This window comes from Podarcis pityusensis (genome assembly GCF_964106645.2).
Source record: "Podarcis pityusensis genome assembly, chromosome: 8".
Classification (NCBI taxonomy): Eukaryota; Metazoa; Chordata; class Lepidosauria; order Squamata; family Lacertidae; genus Podarcis; species Podarcis pityusensis.
In genome coordinates, this window is record NC_138033.1 from 24566881 (window position 1) to 24584056 (window position 17176).

General features: G+C 49.3%; 1 protein-coding gene across 3 annotated transcripts in view; it reads right to left on the reverse strand.

Annotated features, from left to right (window-relative positions):
- The window catches only part of FGR (FGR proto-oncogene, Src family tyrosine kinase), a 58661-nt gene extending 49579 nt beyond the window's left edge, over positions 1-9082 (reverse strand). The window contains exon 1 of one of the 3 annotated variants that reach the window (XM_081015767.1): positions 8706-9082. The gene's annotated coding sequence lies outside the window, so the exon portion shown is untranslated. Of the gene's footprint in view, positions 1-5131; positions 5153-8705 lie in introns of those variants that run through there. The other 2 variants (XM_081015765.1, XM_081015766.1) reach the window with 2 other exon arrangements.
- Positions 9083-17176: the final 8094 nt, after the last annotated feature.

Here is a 17176-nt window from a genome sequence, read left to right on the forward strand (position 1 = left end):
GAGAAAGCAAGAGGTTCACGAAGAGGAAACATCATCCCCAAGGCTGCATGAGTCAGTGGCAGGGCTGTGAAGAGGATCACTCCACCTCTGAGAACATGTTGCCTCTCTCCATAGCTTCCTGCGCGATGGAACATTTGGGAGTCACCCTGAGCAGAACGATGCATCCAGCAGAAACCATGGCAAATAGCCAGGTCTGCCTTATCAAGAAGCCAAGTGAATCTGCTGTTTAGGAAAACACATTCCAGAGCACTATGGCGGGGAGGAAGCACCCGGAAAGCCATGCTAATCTATTTTAAAGCACCAAAAGGTCTATTAGATCCCTTTCTGCCTTCTACATGCTCTTTCTGTAGAAGAGGGCACTTCAGCAGGTATCATGCTATTAAACGTGCAAGAGTCCTATCTTCTTCTTTTTGCATCTGGCCACACACACCTTTGATGCCCAGGTGCTGCTGAGGCCAATCAACAAGGTGGGGCTGTCTCCATCAAGTCTGTCTCATGAGCTTCACAGCCATTGCCTTGGCTGGCTGACACAGTGCCAGCTCCTGACCTAGAGAGGGCTCTTTGTACCTTTAAATATGGTGTTGAATATTCCACCAGCATAGATGGCTTCTCCTGTCATAGGAACATAGGAAACTGACTCTGAATCAGACATTGCTCCACCCAGCTCAATATTGTCTACACCAGGGGTCAGCAAACTTTTTCGGCAGGGGGCCGGTCCACTGTCCCTCAGACCTTGTGGGGGTGGACTATATTTTGGGGGGGAAATAATGAATGAATTCCTATGGCCCACAAATAACCCAGAGATGCATTTTAAATAAAAGGACACATTCTACTCATGTAAAAACACGCTGATTCCCGGACTACCCACGGGCCAGATTTAGAAGGCAATTGGGCCGGATCCGGCCCCTGGGCCTTACTTTGCCTACCCATGGTCTACACTGACTGGCAGTCGCTCTCCAGGGTTTCAGAGAAGGGATATTCCCTGCTCTACTTGAAGATGCCCCCGATTGAACCATAGATCATTTGCATGCAAAGCAGATACTCTGCCACTGCCCCTTCCTACTGCAGGAGATTAATATTTCCACTGGTGCCCCAACACCAATGTCATGTTCTATCAGCTGGAACATAAGAAGAGCCTCCATGATCAGGTGAAAGACCTATCTAGTTCAGCATCTTGGACTAGACCGATGCCTACAAGAAGCCCGCAAGAAGGCCTTAACACAACAGCCCTCTCCCACCTTGTGATTCCAAGCAACTGGCTTTCTAAGGCATTTTGCCTCTGACAGTGGAGGTAGAAAGGAAGCACAAGAATCAGTAGTGGAGCTCAAGATTTGCATGCAGAAGGTTCCCAGTTTAATCCCTGGCATCTCCAGGCTGAGCTAGACACTTCTCTGAACCCCTGCACAACCACACTGGCAGTCTGTGTTAATACTGAGTTCCTTGAACCAGCGTTTTGAGTTGGTATTATAAGTCAACGTCCTATGTTCCTAATAATGATGGCAATGCAAAAGCAGGAGGGAGCTTGCCGTCTTCTGCACAAGGAGCCCACTCACAATAGCAGGTACAGTGGAACCTCGGTTGTCGAACGTAATCCATTCCAGAAGACTGTTTGACTTCCAAAACGTTCGACAACCGAGGCGCAATGGGCGGTCAGCAATTTCAATGGAAAAAATGAAGAAACACGTCTTGGAAGCCATTGGACTTCTGAAGTGCATTCAGAAATGGAAGCATTCACTTCCAGGTTTTCAGCATTCAGGTTCCGAATCGTTCAGCTTCCGAGACGCTCGAAAACCAAGGTTCCTCTGTATTTGCACTATTACTTGTATCATTTACATCCTGCATTACAGGAGGTGTCAGTTAACATTGAGGAAAAGTTCTTGAACGGATGGGCATTTTGGGTATAGAACTAATTACCTAGAAGGGAGGCCTTCAAGCAAAAGCAAATAGCCCTCTCCTGCTGGGGATGCTCTATTGGGGATGCTCTGGGGATTTCTTGCATCAAATCAGAGCTGGACTAGATGATGCATATGGCTCCTCCCAGTTCTGTGATTATATCAATTAAAGCAGGCATAGCCAGCATGGTGCCCTCCAAATATTGTTGGACTGGAGCTCCCATCAACCCCAACAACTGGCTATGCTGGCTGGGAGCTGATGGGAGTTGAAGTCCAACAACATCTGGGTGGTGCCATACTGGATACTCCTGAATTAAAGAGTCAACATGGTTTTGCTCAGTGCTGCAGAATGGAGGCACTGGGCAACCTGGACACAAACACACACACAGCAATACTCCAGGGGGCAGATTAAAGCTTTTGAGAACTTGGTCTGAAAGAATGCAAAATGCCTCCATTGTAGCCCAGCACTGACTGGATGAAGACAATAAGCAGCACAGCACACTTTGCATGCTGAAAATGCTACTGAAAAATAAACTGCCATACATTGTGCAGCTCTAGATACAGAAGCCCAAGGTTACACAATAGAGAGTAGATGAACATTCTTTCCTTGTTCCATTCAAATTTCTACTTGCCCACACTTCCCAGATGCCATTGAAAACCTTGAATAGGCAGAGGGATGTCTTGGGGAGGGGAGGGAATTGCGGGGGCTGCTTCGTATGCTGCTACATCTTGTACTTGGTGATTTCCTGAGTACAAACTGCATGTGCATGGTGGCGTTTCTGAATGGCTCACATATGTTTAAACAGAGGCTGCAACCCTGCAGAATATATGCCAGTGGGAAGGTGGGGAGGGGTGCAGATCATGAGGGTTTTCTAAGCAAAACCCTCCACTGAAACAAGTGTGTGCTGTTAATAAAATGGCATGGTGGTGTTTGCTTGGCTGTGCAGGTTAAGAACATAAGATGAGCCTGCTGGATCAGGCCAAAGGCGCATCCTGTTCTCACAGGGGCCAACAAGATGCTCATGGGAAGCCCACAAATCAGAAATGAGTGCAGCAGGCTCTTGGCCTCTGACCATAAAAGGACAGCACAGCCATCCTGGCTAGCAACCGTCAATAGCCTTGTCCTCCATGAATTTGTCTAATCCTTTGTTCAAGCCATTCAAGTTGGTGGCCATCATTGCCACCTGGGAAAGTGAGTTCCATAGTTTAAAGTACAAGCGGCACGAAGAAGTTCTTTCTTTTATCTGGATCTTCCAGCGTTCAGCTTCATTGGATGACATAAGTTCTAGTGTCATGCGAAAGGGAGGAAAAGTTTCCTCTATCCACTTTCTCCACACACGGTGCATAATCTAATAAACTTACACTGTGTCACCTATTACTCGCTTTTTCTCTATCAGGTTGTGCGCAGAAACTGATTCCATAGCATAATTCTGAAGTAGCTCTGTTAGATCAGACTCATCATTTAACCCACCGCTAAGTTTTATGCTCCCAGATGCACTCATTTCATAGGATGGGTTCCAGCACAGGTGTGCTTGCTTCTTAAATCTCAAGTTGTGGCCTCTTCCACATTATTAATGTTTGCATGCTCTCTTTATGATTTAAAATATTTTTTCCCCTTCTTTTTCCAGGCAGCAAACAAGAAATCTTGTGGTGGCTTGTCCATTAGGATGATGAGCAACTGCCCCACCAACCTCTGTCTGCCCCTTCTTTTGAAGAGCCACTTTCCTCTTCCTTGGTCTCTGTGTTGCCCTTGTAAAATTCAGCAGGGAAGAGGATGGAGGCAGAACTAGGATTAGTTGCCTCTGTCTGTTGTGGGTTCTGGCTGCTCCCAATCAGGCTTTGGCTCCGCCTCCCTTGACCTCCCTGCATTCTGCCCTGCCAGTACTAATGGGCACCAACCACCATTGTCAGAGGGCCCATGTGGACATGTGGGTGTGGCCAGAACTAAAAGGGTGTGGCTAACCCACCTCCAGCAGGCTGCTTGGAGAGGAACAGATTGCATGAAGGAGGCTTCTGAAAGTAGCACAAGGGCCAGAGGTTGATTCTCCCACAACCAACTCTAATGCAAAAGATTATCCTCCAACTGCTTTCACACATTTGCTGCTGTCCAGTCCAAAACTCTGGTCATCCCAAATGCACAGGCAACCCAAGAGTTCTATCATTCTGGGTAAGCACAGCCAATGACTGTTGCCATGACAGTTAGTCATATACTTCCACATCTAGGGCAACCTACCTCCCAGTTACTAGAGACAGACATTTAAAGTAGACCAGGCATGTCCAAAGTCTGTTTTGGGGGCCTAATTCGGTCCCTGTTGCAGTGTATGTCCTGGGGTAAAATCCTTAAAAAAGCTCAACAACTTTGGTCAGCCCTCAAGCATGTTCACTTCATCAAATCTGGCCCTCTTTGAAAAAAGTTTGGGCACCCCTGAAGTAGACTGTGATCCAATACAGACAAACAACTCTTCAGCTCCTGAAGACACACCCATTTCGGCAAGCGTTCCCCTGAAGTGAACTTGGGATTTTATAGTTTTGACTGCTTTCAACTGTTATGCTCTTTTAAACTGTTTTATTGTGTATTTTAGTTAAGGGTGCTTTAAAATTATTGTGTACTTTAATTGTGGATTGATTTTGTAGTTGTAAATCACTTAGGAGCTATTTTATCATAAAAGTGGTACATAAATTAAACAACAATAATAACCCCCTTGTAACAACGTAACTTGAATATTATGCTCCCCTATATCCTATCTGACAGTGCAATGAATTTTGGGGCACATGTCTTTTCAATCACAGTGCAGTTGCTTTAGAGCTAAGCCAAATATGTAGAACATAGCAAGTTGACATCTACCAGACCAAGACCGTTGGTCCCTCTAGTGCAGCAAAGTCTACACTAGGGATGGGGAACATGTGGCTCACCAGACGCTGCTGAACTCCCAGCTCCCAACATCCCCATCCATTACTCACACTCTCTGGGGCTGAAATGACCTGAAGTCCTACAACAGATGGAGGACCACTTGAGAATTTTTCCTAGGCCTGCCTGGAGATGCTGCAGACTGAATGTTGGCTTCATCCCCAGCATCTCCAGGTATGGCTAGAAGAACACCTGTCTGGAGAGCTGCTGCCAGTGAGTATAGATCAGGGGTGGGAAACTTCAGGTCGGGGAGCCAAATGCAGCCCTTCAACCTTCTCTTCTGTCTGGCCCTCAGGACTCCTCAGTCCACACCCACTTTCACGCCACTCACCTTACATAGCTCAGTCAGTAGAGCATGGGACTTAATCTCAGGGTCAAGAGTTCAAGCCTCATGTTGGGCAAAAGATTCTTGCATTGCAGGGAGTTAGATTAGATGACCCTTCCATCTCTACGATTCTTTGATTCTGTTATTCACACCCTATGTGAAAGTTTTTGCCTGGCTGCAACTCTGATAGTGCTTCTTGCTTCATTGGATGGAGGCTGTGTGAATGTGTGTCAAGTTAGTCATGTGTACAAAATTTGCATTCATTGCTCCACCCACTTTTGCCACCAGCCTCGCCCAACAGTGACACACTTCCCAGGGGGGAATGTGGCCCTTTGGCTGAAAAAAGTACGAACCAAGAAGGACCAGTGGCCTGACTCAGTGTGAGGCAGCTTGCCTTCTTCCGGTGCTCTCGCTACATTGCTGAGACCTTCTGCAGGCAAAGCATGTGCTCTCCCACTCAGCTGCAGCCCCTCCCTCGCAAGGACTGTCCTTCTGAAACCTGATAAAAATACTCTCTCCGCAAAGTGACCCAGAGGAAGGCGCACATGCGAGCGAGCGCACACAGAGGAAAGAGAAATGTTCATTTCTGCGCAGGAGTAGTCATAGTAACCCTTTCCCCATAAACCCTATCACCTCCCCCCAGCTCAACCTCTGGCTGAGAAAAGCAGGACTTCCGCCGGAAGGAGGTGCCAATTCCCGGATCTGTGAGTGCTGGAGGAGAGGCGGAAACTGTTGGTCACATTCTGGGAGAAACCCACAGTTTTGGGAAACAGACAGGCATTTTTTCCTTCATTTTTTTCTTTTAAAAGAAGAGGAACAATGCAGGAGAGAAACCAAGGACACAAGTGGGGTGGGCCATTCCAAGAGAGAAGGAAACAAGCTGTTTCCCTCAGCGGCTCTCTCAGCATAACTCTGAGCCTCCGGAATGTGTGCTGAGGCCTGGTCACCATGCGCACAGTTAGAAGGGGGAAGCCTGGCAGTAGGGCAGTGCTGGGGAACCCTGGGCCTGTGGGTCAAATGCACCTTCCAGGTCTATCTAACCCTCAGGACTCTCCCCAGGCCACTTCACCCACCCACCCGCCCGCCCTGCCTCATCCCTCACCAATCCTGCTCCACACCTTCCTTGAGTGCTTTTACCTGCCTAGATAATGCCTCTTGCTTGCCCAGATGGGCAACAGAGAGGGGTGCATGAATGTGTGTAAAAAGTCAGGCTATGGTACCAGGGCTGTCTTAAGCATATGCGGCGCCGGGGTACAAAGATCTGCCCGGCAGCCCCCCAGGTTGCCCAGTCCCAGGCGCGCAGGAGGGCGGAGCCAGCCAGCCGCCTCAGTGTCTCACTGGCTCGGCCGCCCCCGAACTCTCCAACCGACGGGCAGGCTCTTTCCAGAACTCAACTCTCGGGCCCTGGACTCTCGGCCTGGTGCCCCTGAGAGCCTGGCGCCCAGATGCCCTGCACCCCTGGCACCTATGGGTAAGACGGCCCTGTATGGTACATAGTTAACAACCACATTCAGTCTTCCGCCCACGTTTGCCTCTGGCCCCGTCCACCGCGGCTGACATCTTGCGGCCTCCAGGAGGTTGCCTAGCACGAAATGCGGTCCTCAGAATGAAAAAGTGGTTCCCCTGTCCCTGAGTCTGGAGGACTTTAGGCAGGGGTGAAACTAAGCTTTATTTAACCTGAGTCAAAGACCCAGTTTGGCACCCCCCCCTCATGTGAATTTGCGTACACACACAAACACATACAGAAGCTGGGAGGCTCCATAGCGCCCCTCTGGAGGTTTCACGCAGGGCAAAATACCTGGCTAGCCCACCCCACCCCCGTACCTACAGCTCTGCTTTAGGGCAGAAGTGCAGAGCCCCACTCCGCAGGAGGGCACCCAGAAAGACAGCTGGCTTGCTACATTTTGTAATGTAGCAAGAGGGAGGCATGCCTTGCAAAAGACCACCAAGTCCGGAACCCAAGAGGACCGAAGTTCACTGGTGGGGAATCAGGGTTCCTGCGAGGATGCCGTGACTGCGACTCCTGCGTGGCACAACTTCTCTTAAGGCGACATTGCCCACGCTTTCTTCACAACATGAGCGAAGAGGGGGCGGGGCTTGGGAAGAATCTTATCAATGGCCAGAGAGCTGGAGGGGGGGGGGGGAGAAAAGATGGCTTAATTTTACACCTCTCTCAACATCCGATCTGGCAGATAAGCGGACACGGGGGAGGGAAGAGCCGGAGAGGAAAGGGAATGAAGAAAGCATGATCTAAACGATGCAGCTCCGGCCGGGGCAAGAAACGCGAGACTGGAGCGGGCAAGGAGAAAGGCAGGCAGGTGGTCCACAGGTGTCTGGTCCAGCGTCAGAAGGGATTCTCGTAGGTCGCCGGCCTTACAACGGTGGGGGGAGGCGGAGGCGGAGGCGGAGGCGGACACTCCTACGCTACGCACGCACATATACACAAACCGCTTCTCCCCCTGCAGGGCTGGAGCAGCCGGCAACTCACCCCCTTGGCTGCTGCTGCCGAGCCTTTTGTTGCTTGCTGTGTGGAGCGCCTAGCAAGGGAAGGATTTATGGCCCAGGCGTCCCCAGGGAGGAGAAGGCGGCCGGGGGCGAGGGGGCGTCAGTAGAACGAGAAAACGTTCCCCACCCTCTCTCCCCAGTTCCCAGTATAAGCAGCCGATTCTGGTCCTGATCTTGGGGCGGGTATCACAAAAGGAGCTTATTGATGCCTCACTCCAGCTGTTGAAATTGGAGGCGGGGGAGAGAGAGGAGAGGACAGTGGTTGCTTCTTTTTGCCTGCACATCCTTGCACGAAACGGGGATGGGTGGGAGGAGGAAACACAGCCGGGGGGGGGGGGCGGAGAGACAAAGGTACATCAACCTGTGCCCATCAAACACACCTCCTTCTCTCTCTCTCCGGCCCTCTCTCTTCCTTCTCCTCCCCACCTTCGGCTTGCGCAGTGTGGTTTACCAGGGAGATTGCGAGGGCTCCGGAGAACGTTACAGCTCCCCATCCATCTTCTCCTCCTCCTCCCACTGACACCACCACACTGCAGTTCCGGGAACGGTGCTGGACCCCGAGAACACCCCCTTCCTCCCCGCCCAATACTATGGGGGAAGTCACTCCCCTGAGCACCCACACATGCCACCCTCCTCCCCAAACGCTTTCGTACATTTGCCGCCCGCACTAGCCACTCTTCGCCCCCCGATCATTTATTTAGGGACGCGTTTCCTCGCCCCCCAGGCTCCAGCTTCCGCGGCCTGGGCTGCTCTTCTTCTCTTCCTCCTCCTCCTCGTTCCCTCGATGCAGCAACAAGCCACGGAGATGGCGAAGCTACTACAGGAAGGCGACCAGACCCCCTCTTCTCTGTGCCTTTCATATATATATATATATATATATATACACCCCCCCACCCCATATATATGTATATATATACACACATACACAGACATATATACAGGAGGGAGGGGGATCCTTTCTCGGCGCAGAGATCCTAAGCCCCTGACCCCCAACTCCGAGCGCGCATCCACAAAGCCGCGCACCCGCCGCGCCACTCAGCTTCGAACAGCACCGGAGATCGAGGGCTCGCCTTACCTGGAACTGCTTCGCCCCCTCGTCCAGCTTGCTCGCCCGCTACGGGTCCCTCTTTGCCCCACTGGCAGGACCAGCGCTGGGGTCCCTTCGCTTTTCCTCCCGGCGCTTCCTCTGCTGGGGTTGCTCCTTCCCTTCCCTAAAAGCGCAGGGAAAGTGGGCTTGGACCAGCCAGAGTACTTCCTGAGCGCGCAGGCATGTGAGTGCGTGCGTGTATATCTGTATATTCCCCGGACTGACCCTTCAGCTGGTGTAATGCCACGAACAGAAAAGCACCTCCTCTGTTTCCCCACCTTCCTTCTCTCTGCCCTCCCCTTTCTCGCCGAGCAGAAGCTCATTGTAGGAAAGCGGGGGGAGCAGTTCTCTAGCTCGAGCGCCTCTGCTCCAGCGCCACCGCCCCCAATCAGCTGTCAGGGCGGGACCCCCGACTCGCCAGGTCCCACCCATTCATTGATTGCCGGCTTGCTGCTTTCTGGAGGAGGGAAGGAACGGCCAATCAAGGGCTTCTCTCATGGGTGGTTTTTTGTTTTTTTAAAGGCATGTCATGTTGGTTCAGAAGAAGAAACGTTCCTCCTTTAAAATTATTCTTAGTCTTATTCACTGCCTAACGGTGGGCGAGTGCAGATCCCCATCCTTAGAAGGGCACTTCCGGAATAACTACCTGTGTTCCTACTCTGGAAAAGCCCTAGAACATTTTTTTTCCTGGAGAGACTTGGTCAATGTGAGTTAGGCAATAACTAAGGCACATTGACACCCTATATTTGATGCACATGATTTCCCCTAAAGAATCCTAGGACCTGTAGTTTACCCTCAACAGAGCTACAATTCCCAGCACCCTGAACAAACTACGGTTCCCAGGATTTTTTGGATGGCGGGGAACCCTTGTGCTTTAAATGTATGTTGGGGGTGTGGTCTGAGCCCTCTGCTTCTCATAGGCCCTCATCACAGAATCTATTATAGTTTCTTTTGCTGTATAAGGGGACATTCACACCTTATCTTTAAAGAGCTATGCCAGCACTTTACACAGTCCTGCCTTTCCCCAAAGAATACTGGGAGCTGTAGTTTGTTAAAGGTGCTGAGAGTCGTTTAGGAGTTCTGTTTCCACACATGGAGTTCCAGTTCCCAAAGTGGTTTAAACAATCCCTCCTCACAGGGAATTCTGGTAACTGGAGCTCTGTGAGAGGACTAAAGGTCTCCTAACAGCTCTTAGCACCCTTAACAAATGACAACTCCCAGGGTTCTTGGAGATGATGGGAGTTGTAGTCCACAAACAGCTGGAGACCCAAATTCGGGAAACCCTGTTATAAATCATGCATTTAAAGCACATTTGAAACACATTCTCTCCCTCCAAGAATTCTGGGCACTGTAGTTTGTTAAGGGTTGCCAGCAATTTTTAACTCTGAGGGGTAAATTAAAGCGCCCAGAATTCTTGGATGGAAATAATGTATGTCAAATGTGTTTTAAGGTGAGGGAAAAAAACCTGCAGTAGGGATAGGGTAGTTGGTAGAGCCCAAGAATCTCAGGGTTGTGGGTTCAAGCCCCACTCTGGGCAAAAGATTCCTGCATTGCAAGAGATTGGACTAGATGACCCTCATGGTCCCTTCCAACGACAATTCTATGATTCTATGAACCTGTGGCTCACCAGATGCTGCTGGACTTCAACTCCCATCAGCCCACCCAGCATGGCCAATGGTCAGGCATGATGGGAGCTATAGTCCAGCAACATCTGGAGGGCTGCAGGTTCCCCATCCCCACATCGGAGGTATTGACCAAATGTTCTTTCGTGGTATTAGCATATAGTTCCAAACCTCACCTATGGTCCGTGCTTTTTTTTCTGGAGGTATGCCGGGGTATGCATACCCCTAAACATTTTTTTAGGAGGGGAAAGCACTGCCTATGGTGCATAGTAACTTCTCTCAGTAATCCTCAGAGCAAGAAATGCCAGGGGAGGGGCTGTTCATTCTGCACATCCATTCAAGTACAAAATCTAGTATTGAACAAGAAGTGTAGCATTCTTCAACTCTCTATGTCCAGACCTCCCCCTTTTAAAATAGGAAGTTTCTAGTGCTCATGCTCATGCTCATGGCAGCTTCCCATATTTTCAGTTCAGTGCATTAGACCACCATCAAAAGAGCAAAGAACCCACACAAGTGACGCCGACACAAAACCTCACACATACACTAAGTAGAAGAATAGAAGCATTGCCACCTGACCCAGCCCTCCCTCCCCCTCTTTCCTTCCTAACCTAACACCGTATGTAACACTAATGTCTCACAACAAATGAAACTGACCTCTAGAAAATGCAACTTGAGAAAAGAGACAATGTATGTATTTTTGTAAACTAAGAAATCAGAGAGAGAGAGAGAGAGAGAGCGCAAAGAACCCTGTACCCAGTCCAAGCGTACTCCACAACATCACGATTCCTCCAGGGTAATTGTGCAGGGAATCAATACAGAGTGAGCCTGGGTGACATAAGATTTGCAGGTCATAGAGTGCATAGACAACTTCAGTTAAATGATCTTGCCTGTAGTCTAAGAGAAAAGCTTGCAACTGTGTGCAAAATTTCTGGTGAAAGCTTAGCAGGCAGGAGAGAGGATGACAGTGGGCAGACTTCCAGTAGACTTGGGTGGAGCTTAAATGCCCTGCCTAGCTCACAAATGCAAGGTTCTCCACCATTACTTCCCTTTACTACTTCCTTTATAAATTCTATACCTTCTTTGTTGGCTTTACAAATCCAAACTCTTCAAAGGTGTGCATTTTAGAAGCACAATGCCCTTGTCAAAGCATGTCAAATATGTGGAAATTGACACATTTTCCATAAGTTATTATTATGCAGAATTCATAGAATTGGAGAATGGGAAGGGACCTTGGGTGGTCATATAGTCAAGTGGGGCTAGGTGCCCATTGAGATTTGCTAAGGCGGAAGCCTGGGAGACCTACAGGAGGTGGAGCCAGAGCCAATGACGGGCAGAAAAGCAAGAAGACAATCAGAGTGGTTTAACAATCCATCCCTCTTCTGGGCTTGGTAGTTCTGTGAGGGGAATAGGGGTCTCCTAACAACTCTCAGCACCCTTAACAAACTGCAGCTCCAGTGAGTGTTTAAAGTGGCATGATACTGCTTTAAAAGTAGAGTGCAAATGAGGTCCAAGTTGGTTGCCTTTACTGCCTCTTATGGGAACAAACGCCATAGTTTATCATTGCACTATGTAAAGGAACAGAGGAAGCAGCCATGTACCAGATCAGACCATTGCTCCATCTTACTCAATATTGGGCTCATTCACACTTACCTTTAAAGTGCCGTGTCAGAGCACTTTCCCTGCAAAAACCTACTCTTTAGTGCTGAATTGGAACAAATGGCAATTTGGGTTTTCTGTGGATGGCCATTTGCTCTGATTCGAGGATAAAGAGCAGGTTTTCACCGGAAAAGTGCTGAGGCAAAAAAGAAAAAAAAGCACTCAGACACAGTGCTTTATAGCACAGAACTTTGCACAAGAGGAAAGGTCCCAGCTAAAGGGGGGCATAGGCAAAAGAGAGTGGTCCCTGCCTCAAAGGATTTACAATCCAAAGGCTGACTGGAAGTTAAATAACAAAATGAGGGAAGAAAAGGAAGGTGAAATCTCTCTTTTTTTTAAACTGTCATGCAGAGGGGCCACAATGAGCCAAAGATTGGGGGGGGGGCTCAGCAAGGCAGTGTGTGTGTGACGTCATGCATGCAACACACAGTGTGCACCTGTGATGTCATGTGTGTGATGTGTGATGCATGTGCAACACTGGGAGGAGGTACATTGTCAGGAGGAGACCCTGCACCTTCAATGGCCGTGGCTCCTCCCCCTGTGCTTGGCTTGGCTGTTCAGCCTCCTCCACCCCCCTCAATATTTGGGGAGAGGCTGAGCCCCCTGCTAAGGAATACTGAGAGGACTGACGACAACTCTGCCCCCTAGACTTGGCGCCTCCTGCTGCCACATGAAGGGCAGTGGGGTGGAGCATCTGCCTTGTTGCAAGAAGGGCTTTTACACTTGCCAGGAGCTCAGCTCTGCCCTCACCGGTCTTGGAAGGATCCTTTAAAAAAGTCTCATATGACCAGAGAATTTGTGCCTGTCCATTGGGGGATATAGGAAGCCCCGAACACATATTTTTTAGATGTCCTTTTTACAATGAGGCACGTAGAGAAACCATTGACTCCCTGCTGGTGAGGCTTGCTGACCTCCGGTAAAGCAAAAATTCGATCTTCTCCTGTTAGGCAAAGATCACAAGACAACCTGGATGGTCGCCAGATTCTGTGCACCCATCTGTAGGCGCAGACCACCCCCCGTGTCAATCTAGTTTGTTAAGAAAATTCCCAAACTCGGATCCATGGGCGTCTCTAGGTCATTCCTCTATGGTAGTCTATCTTAAAGTTTTTATGTGTTTATATGCCTACCACATTTTCAAACTTAAAACCCATTGTTGTATATTGTTTTAAATGTTTGTTTTGCTTTTGGGATTGTAGTTCCATTTGTGTTTCGCAAGCTGGTCTCTGACCATAATAAACTTCATTTTCATCTGCCTTGCCCACCGAAGGTCCCAGGTTCAATCCCCAGCATCTCCAGGGGGGGCTGAGAATGCCCCCCATCTGAAACCCTGGAAAGGTGCTGCCAGTTAGGGTAGGCAATACTGAACTAGATTGCCCAGTGCTCTGACTCAATTTAAGGCAGGCTTCCTCTGTTCCTATATGCGAGGCTCTTAACAGCTGGGAGTTTGTTCATTTCAACCCACGCAGAATGTGGGACATGTAGAGGGATTCTCATCCCTGGGGAAAGATGCCAAATGGGGGGGGGGGAACTCTGAGCCATGGGCGTAGCCAGGATTTGGGGGGGGGGCAGGCATTTTGTTAGGGGGAGACAGAACCTCAGTTAATTATGTATTTTTATTTATTTTTATTGATTTAGGGGGGCAGCTGCCCCTCCCTGCCCCCCACAGCTACGCCCATGCTCTGAGCTGGTGCACAGCTCCAATTTAATCCTAAATGGTGATCAGAGTCCTGTGGTTGCCCGCCCACCTCCCTCCCTCCAGACTGGCTGCGAACACAAAAATAAACTGTTACTGATTTAGGCAGGCAAAGCAGAGCGGAGCAGCTTCGCAAAGGGAAATGAGTGGAAAGAGAGGGTTCGAGAGGTGGAGGTGAGAAGCTGAAATGCCACTGCTCCCCTTGTCATCTGTCAGTGTGAGAGGCAAGGAAAGGCGTTCCCTCCCTGCCCCCCCGCCCCCCATTATTTAAAACAACAACAAACCCAATAGTTGACTATAATCCTATGCGGTTGTTTTTCAAATGGAGAACTGCCACAAAGGTAAGAGAAGAATACAAATGGGACCTGCAACAAAGTGTTGCAGTGTAGCAAGCCAACTGTGCCCTCTCCAGGGACACTCCATTCTACCCCATCCCTGCCCCACAACACCTCCCCACTTTCCTATTTCCTCTTCCAAAGTCAGCTAGTATTCCACGACATGCTCACTCCTCATTGGACTGTTTCAGGGACCCTGTCACTGCCATGCCCCCCCACCCCCGCGCAATAAAAAAAGCTATAGGAACAAAGGAAACTTCCTTGTCCTGGGTCAGATCATTAGCCTATCTAGGGGAGCGTTGTCTACTCTGACTGACAACAGCTCTGCGGGTTTTCAGATATGGGACAATCCCAGTCCTACGTGAAGATGCTGGGGGATTGAACCGGGGACCTCCTGCAGCCTCTCACCTACACATGGGTGCATAGGAAGGTGCCTTAAAGGTAAAGGTAAAGGGACCCCTGACCGTTAGGTCCAGTCGTGACCAACTCTGGGGTTGCGGCGCTCATCTCGCTTTATTGGCCGAGGGAGCCGGCGTACAGCTTTCGGGTCATGTGGCCAGCATGACTAAGCCGCTTCTGGCAAACCAGAGCAGCGCACAGAAATGCCATTTACCTTCCCACCAGAGCGGTATCTATTTATCTACTTGCACTTTGATGTGCTTTCGAACTGCTAGGTTGGCAGGAGCTGGGACCGAGCAATGGGAGCTCACCCTGTCACGGGGATTCGAACCGCCAACCTTCTGATCGGCAAGCCCTAGGCTCTGTGGTTTAACCCACAGTGCCACCTGCGTCCCTATAAGAAGGTGCCTTCTGCGGAGTCAAATCAATGGTCCATCGAGCTCATGATGGTCTCAACTTCATGGCAGCCGTTCTCCAGGTTTCCAGGCAGGGGCCGCTACCTGGGGATGTTGGGGATTGAAAGCCAGGGTCCTTGCCTGAGCCTACAAATACCTCCCTCTGGCACCTGAGTGGAGATACATAAGGAGCAGTTCTTGGAGAACTGAGTTCAGTATTAGCATTTGACATAGAATCATAGAATTCTAGAGTTACCAGCCTTTCTCAACCCCAGATGTTGTTGAACTACAACTCCCATCACCCCTAGCTAGCAAGGCCAGAGCTCAGGGATGATGGGAGTTGTAGTCCAACAAAATCTGGGGACCCACAGGTTGAGAACTGCTGTAACATGCAGCTGTCCCAAATGGGGATCGAACTCTTTAGGAGTCCTCCAGGTTGGAAGAACTTGCTGGACTCATCCCTGGAGTGGTCAGAGAAGGAGATGGAATCACCACCACTGCAGTCCTCAATAACAATAGTGGCCAAAGATTTGGGTTCAAGCTGAAGAGTGATATCATAGTATGCATCTGAAAAGCTGGAACTGATGGTCGACTTGTATGCCTGGGAGTAAACAATCCCGGAAACTAATTTTTTTTATGAACAGCTGTGGTCAGGATGTGGTCCAGGAGGTTGTGGGATGGGTTTTCATTTGTAGGAAAGGATGTATTAATTGCAATTTATCTTTCCAGGCATCCACGTGTGTGGATTAAATAGAGTTTCAAACTCCCATCCTTGGCAGTAAAATTAAAAGCAGTTTTGAGCAAGTCTAGATATGAAGTAAGCTGGCTCCCCTTTCTTATACCACTTAATAAAGAATCAGGCAACAACTTGTCAAGTAAGTTTAAAAAATAGATTTACTTACTTTATAATCATGTATGGGATCATAGCAATATCAGCAGTTAACAGTATAACCAGCTTTAGGCATGTGCCTAAAGGTGGGGAAAGCAGAGGCATCTCTGCATCCAATGCTGGTCAAAGGCAGTGGGGGAGAGAGGAACAGGAAATGCTGTAAGTTCCTTCCTCTCCTGGCGAGGAGGGGAAGTGACATCACATCAAGCCCTCTCTACCAATTGTATTTCTATGGTGTGAGTATTTGCCTATCAGCAATACTGCTTTGTGGTATTAGCCGCTTTTCATACCAACTAGCAAGAACATGCATTTGTTAGGTTTGGTTGCTAGTCTCCTACAGAGGCCAGACTAGATATTCCTCTTGAGTCTTCTACTCGCTGGAAACAGCACAGGGCTCTGACTCTTTGCTCCTATCTCTTGCTGAACTTTTTGTGATATTGAGCATGAACTGTTTCCTGACGTTGCTTTTGGATTATGTTTGGACCTAGACTGATTCGCTGTGCTTGACTTTGGATGGCTTGAACTCTGCTGCACCAGCAACCCTGCCTCCATTTGTGAGTATTTTTGTGAGTGGTTTAGACCGCCTGCAACCATAGCTCCTGAAGGTACCCACTGCCACTGGCATGTGATAGCAGCCAATCAGGTTGTGGAATTAAAGTTGATCTGGTGCTCTTGCACTAGAAGAAGAAGAAGAAGAGTTTGGATTTGATATCCCGCCTTTCACTCCCCTTCAGGAGTCTCAAAGCGGCTAACATTCTCCTTTCCCTTCCTCCCCCACAACAAACACTCTGTGAGGTGAGTGGGGCTGAGAGACTTCAAAGAAGTGTGACTGGCCCAAGGTCACCCAGCAGCTGCATGTGGAGGAGCGGAGACACGAACCCGGTTACCCAGATTACGTGACTACCGCTCTTAACCACTACACCACACTGGCACTACAAACCCACGTCCTCCCAAAACTGCACTTTTTGTGATAAGGAATATAGCCTCCCCACAAAGAAATTGGAATGATTGCTCAATCTGCTGACATCATCTAACATCTTGCAAAGAAACCATGGCGGATACTCGATAAACAGGTTATCCGGAAGCAACATGAATGGAGAAACTGACAACTGGGAGTGGGAGAAGGAACTAAAAACTTGCTCTTGAATTGAGAGCACTGGGGCTGCAATGCAAGAACTCTTAGCTCTTCATATAAGTGCCTTGGGTGGTGAGTCACCACCAAGAATACAGAATTTTCCTCTTGGTAGTGTTCCTGGTTTCTGGACTGCCCTCACCCACCCAGGTTAGCTATTGGCTCCTCTGAGGCAGGAAGAGCTATAAAAGACTTCCTATTTAGAACAGGACGTGGTCTTGGCAACAATGGACTTCCTGGCTCTGCTCTCCATCATTGACTTCCTCCTCCTTGTTGAAATCTGCAAAGGCAATGCTAAAAATGAGGAGGCGGCTGACAGTCAGGGCTGCCCCATAGAC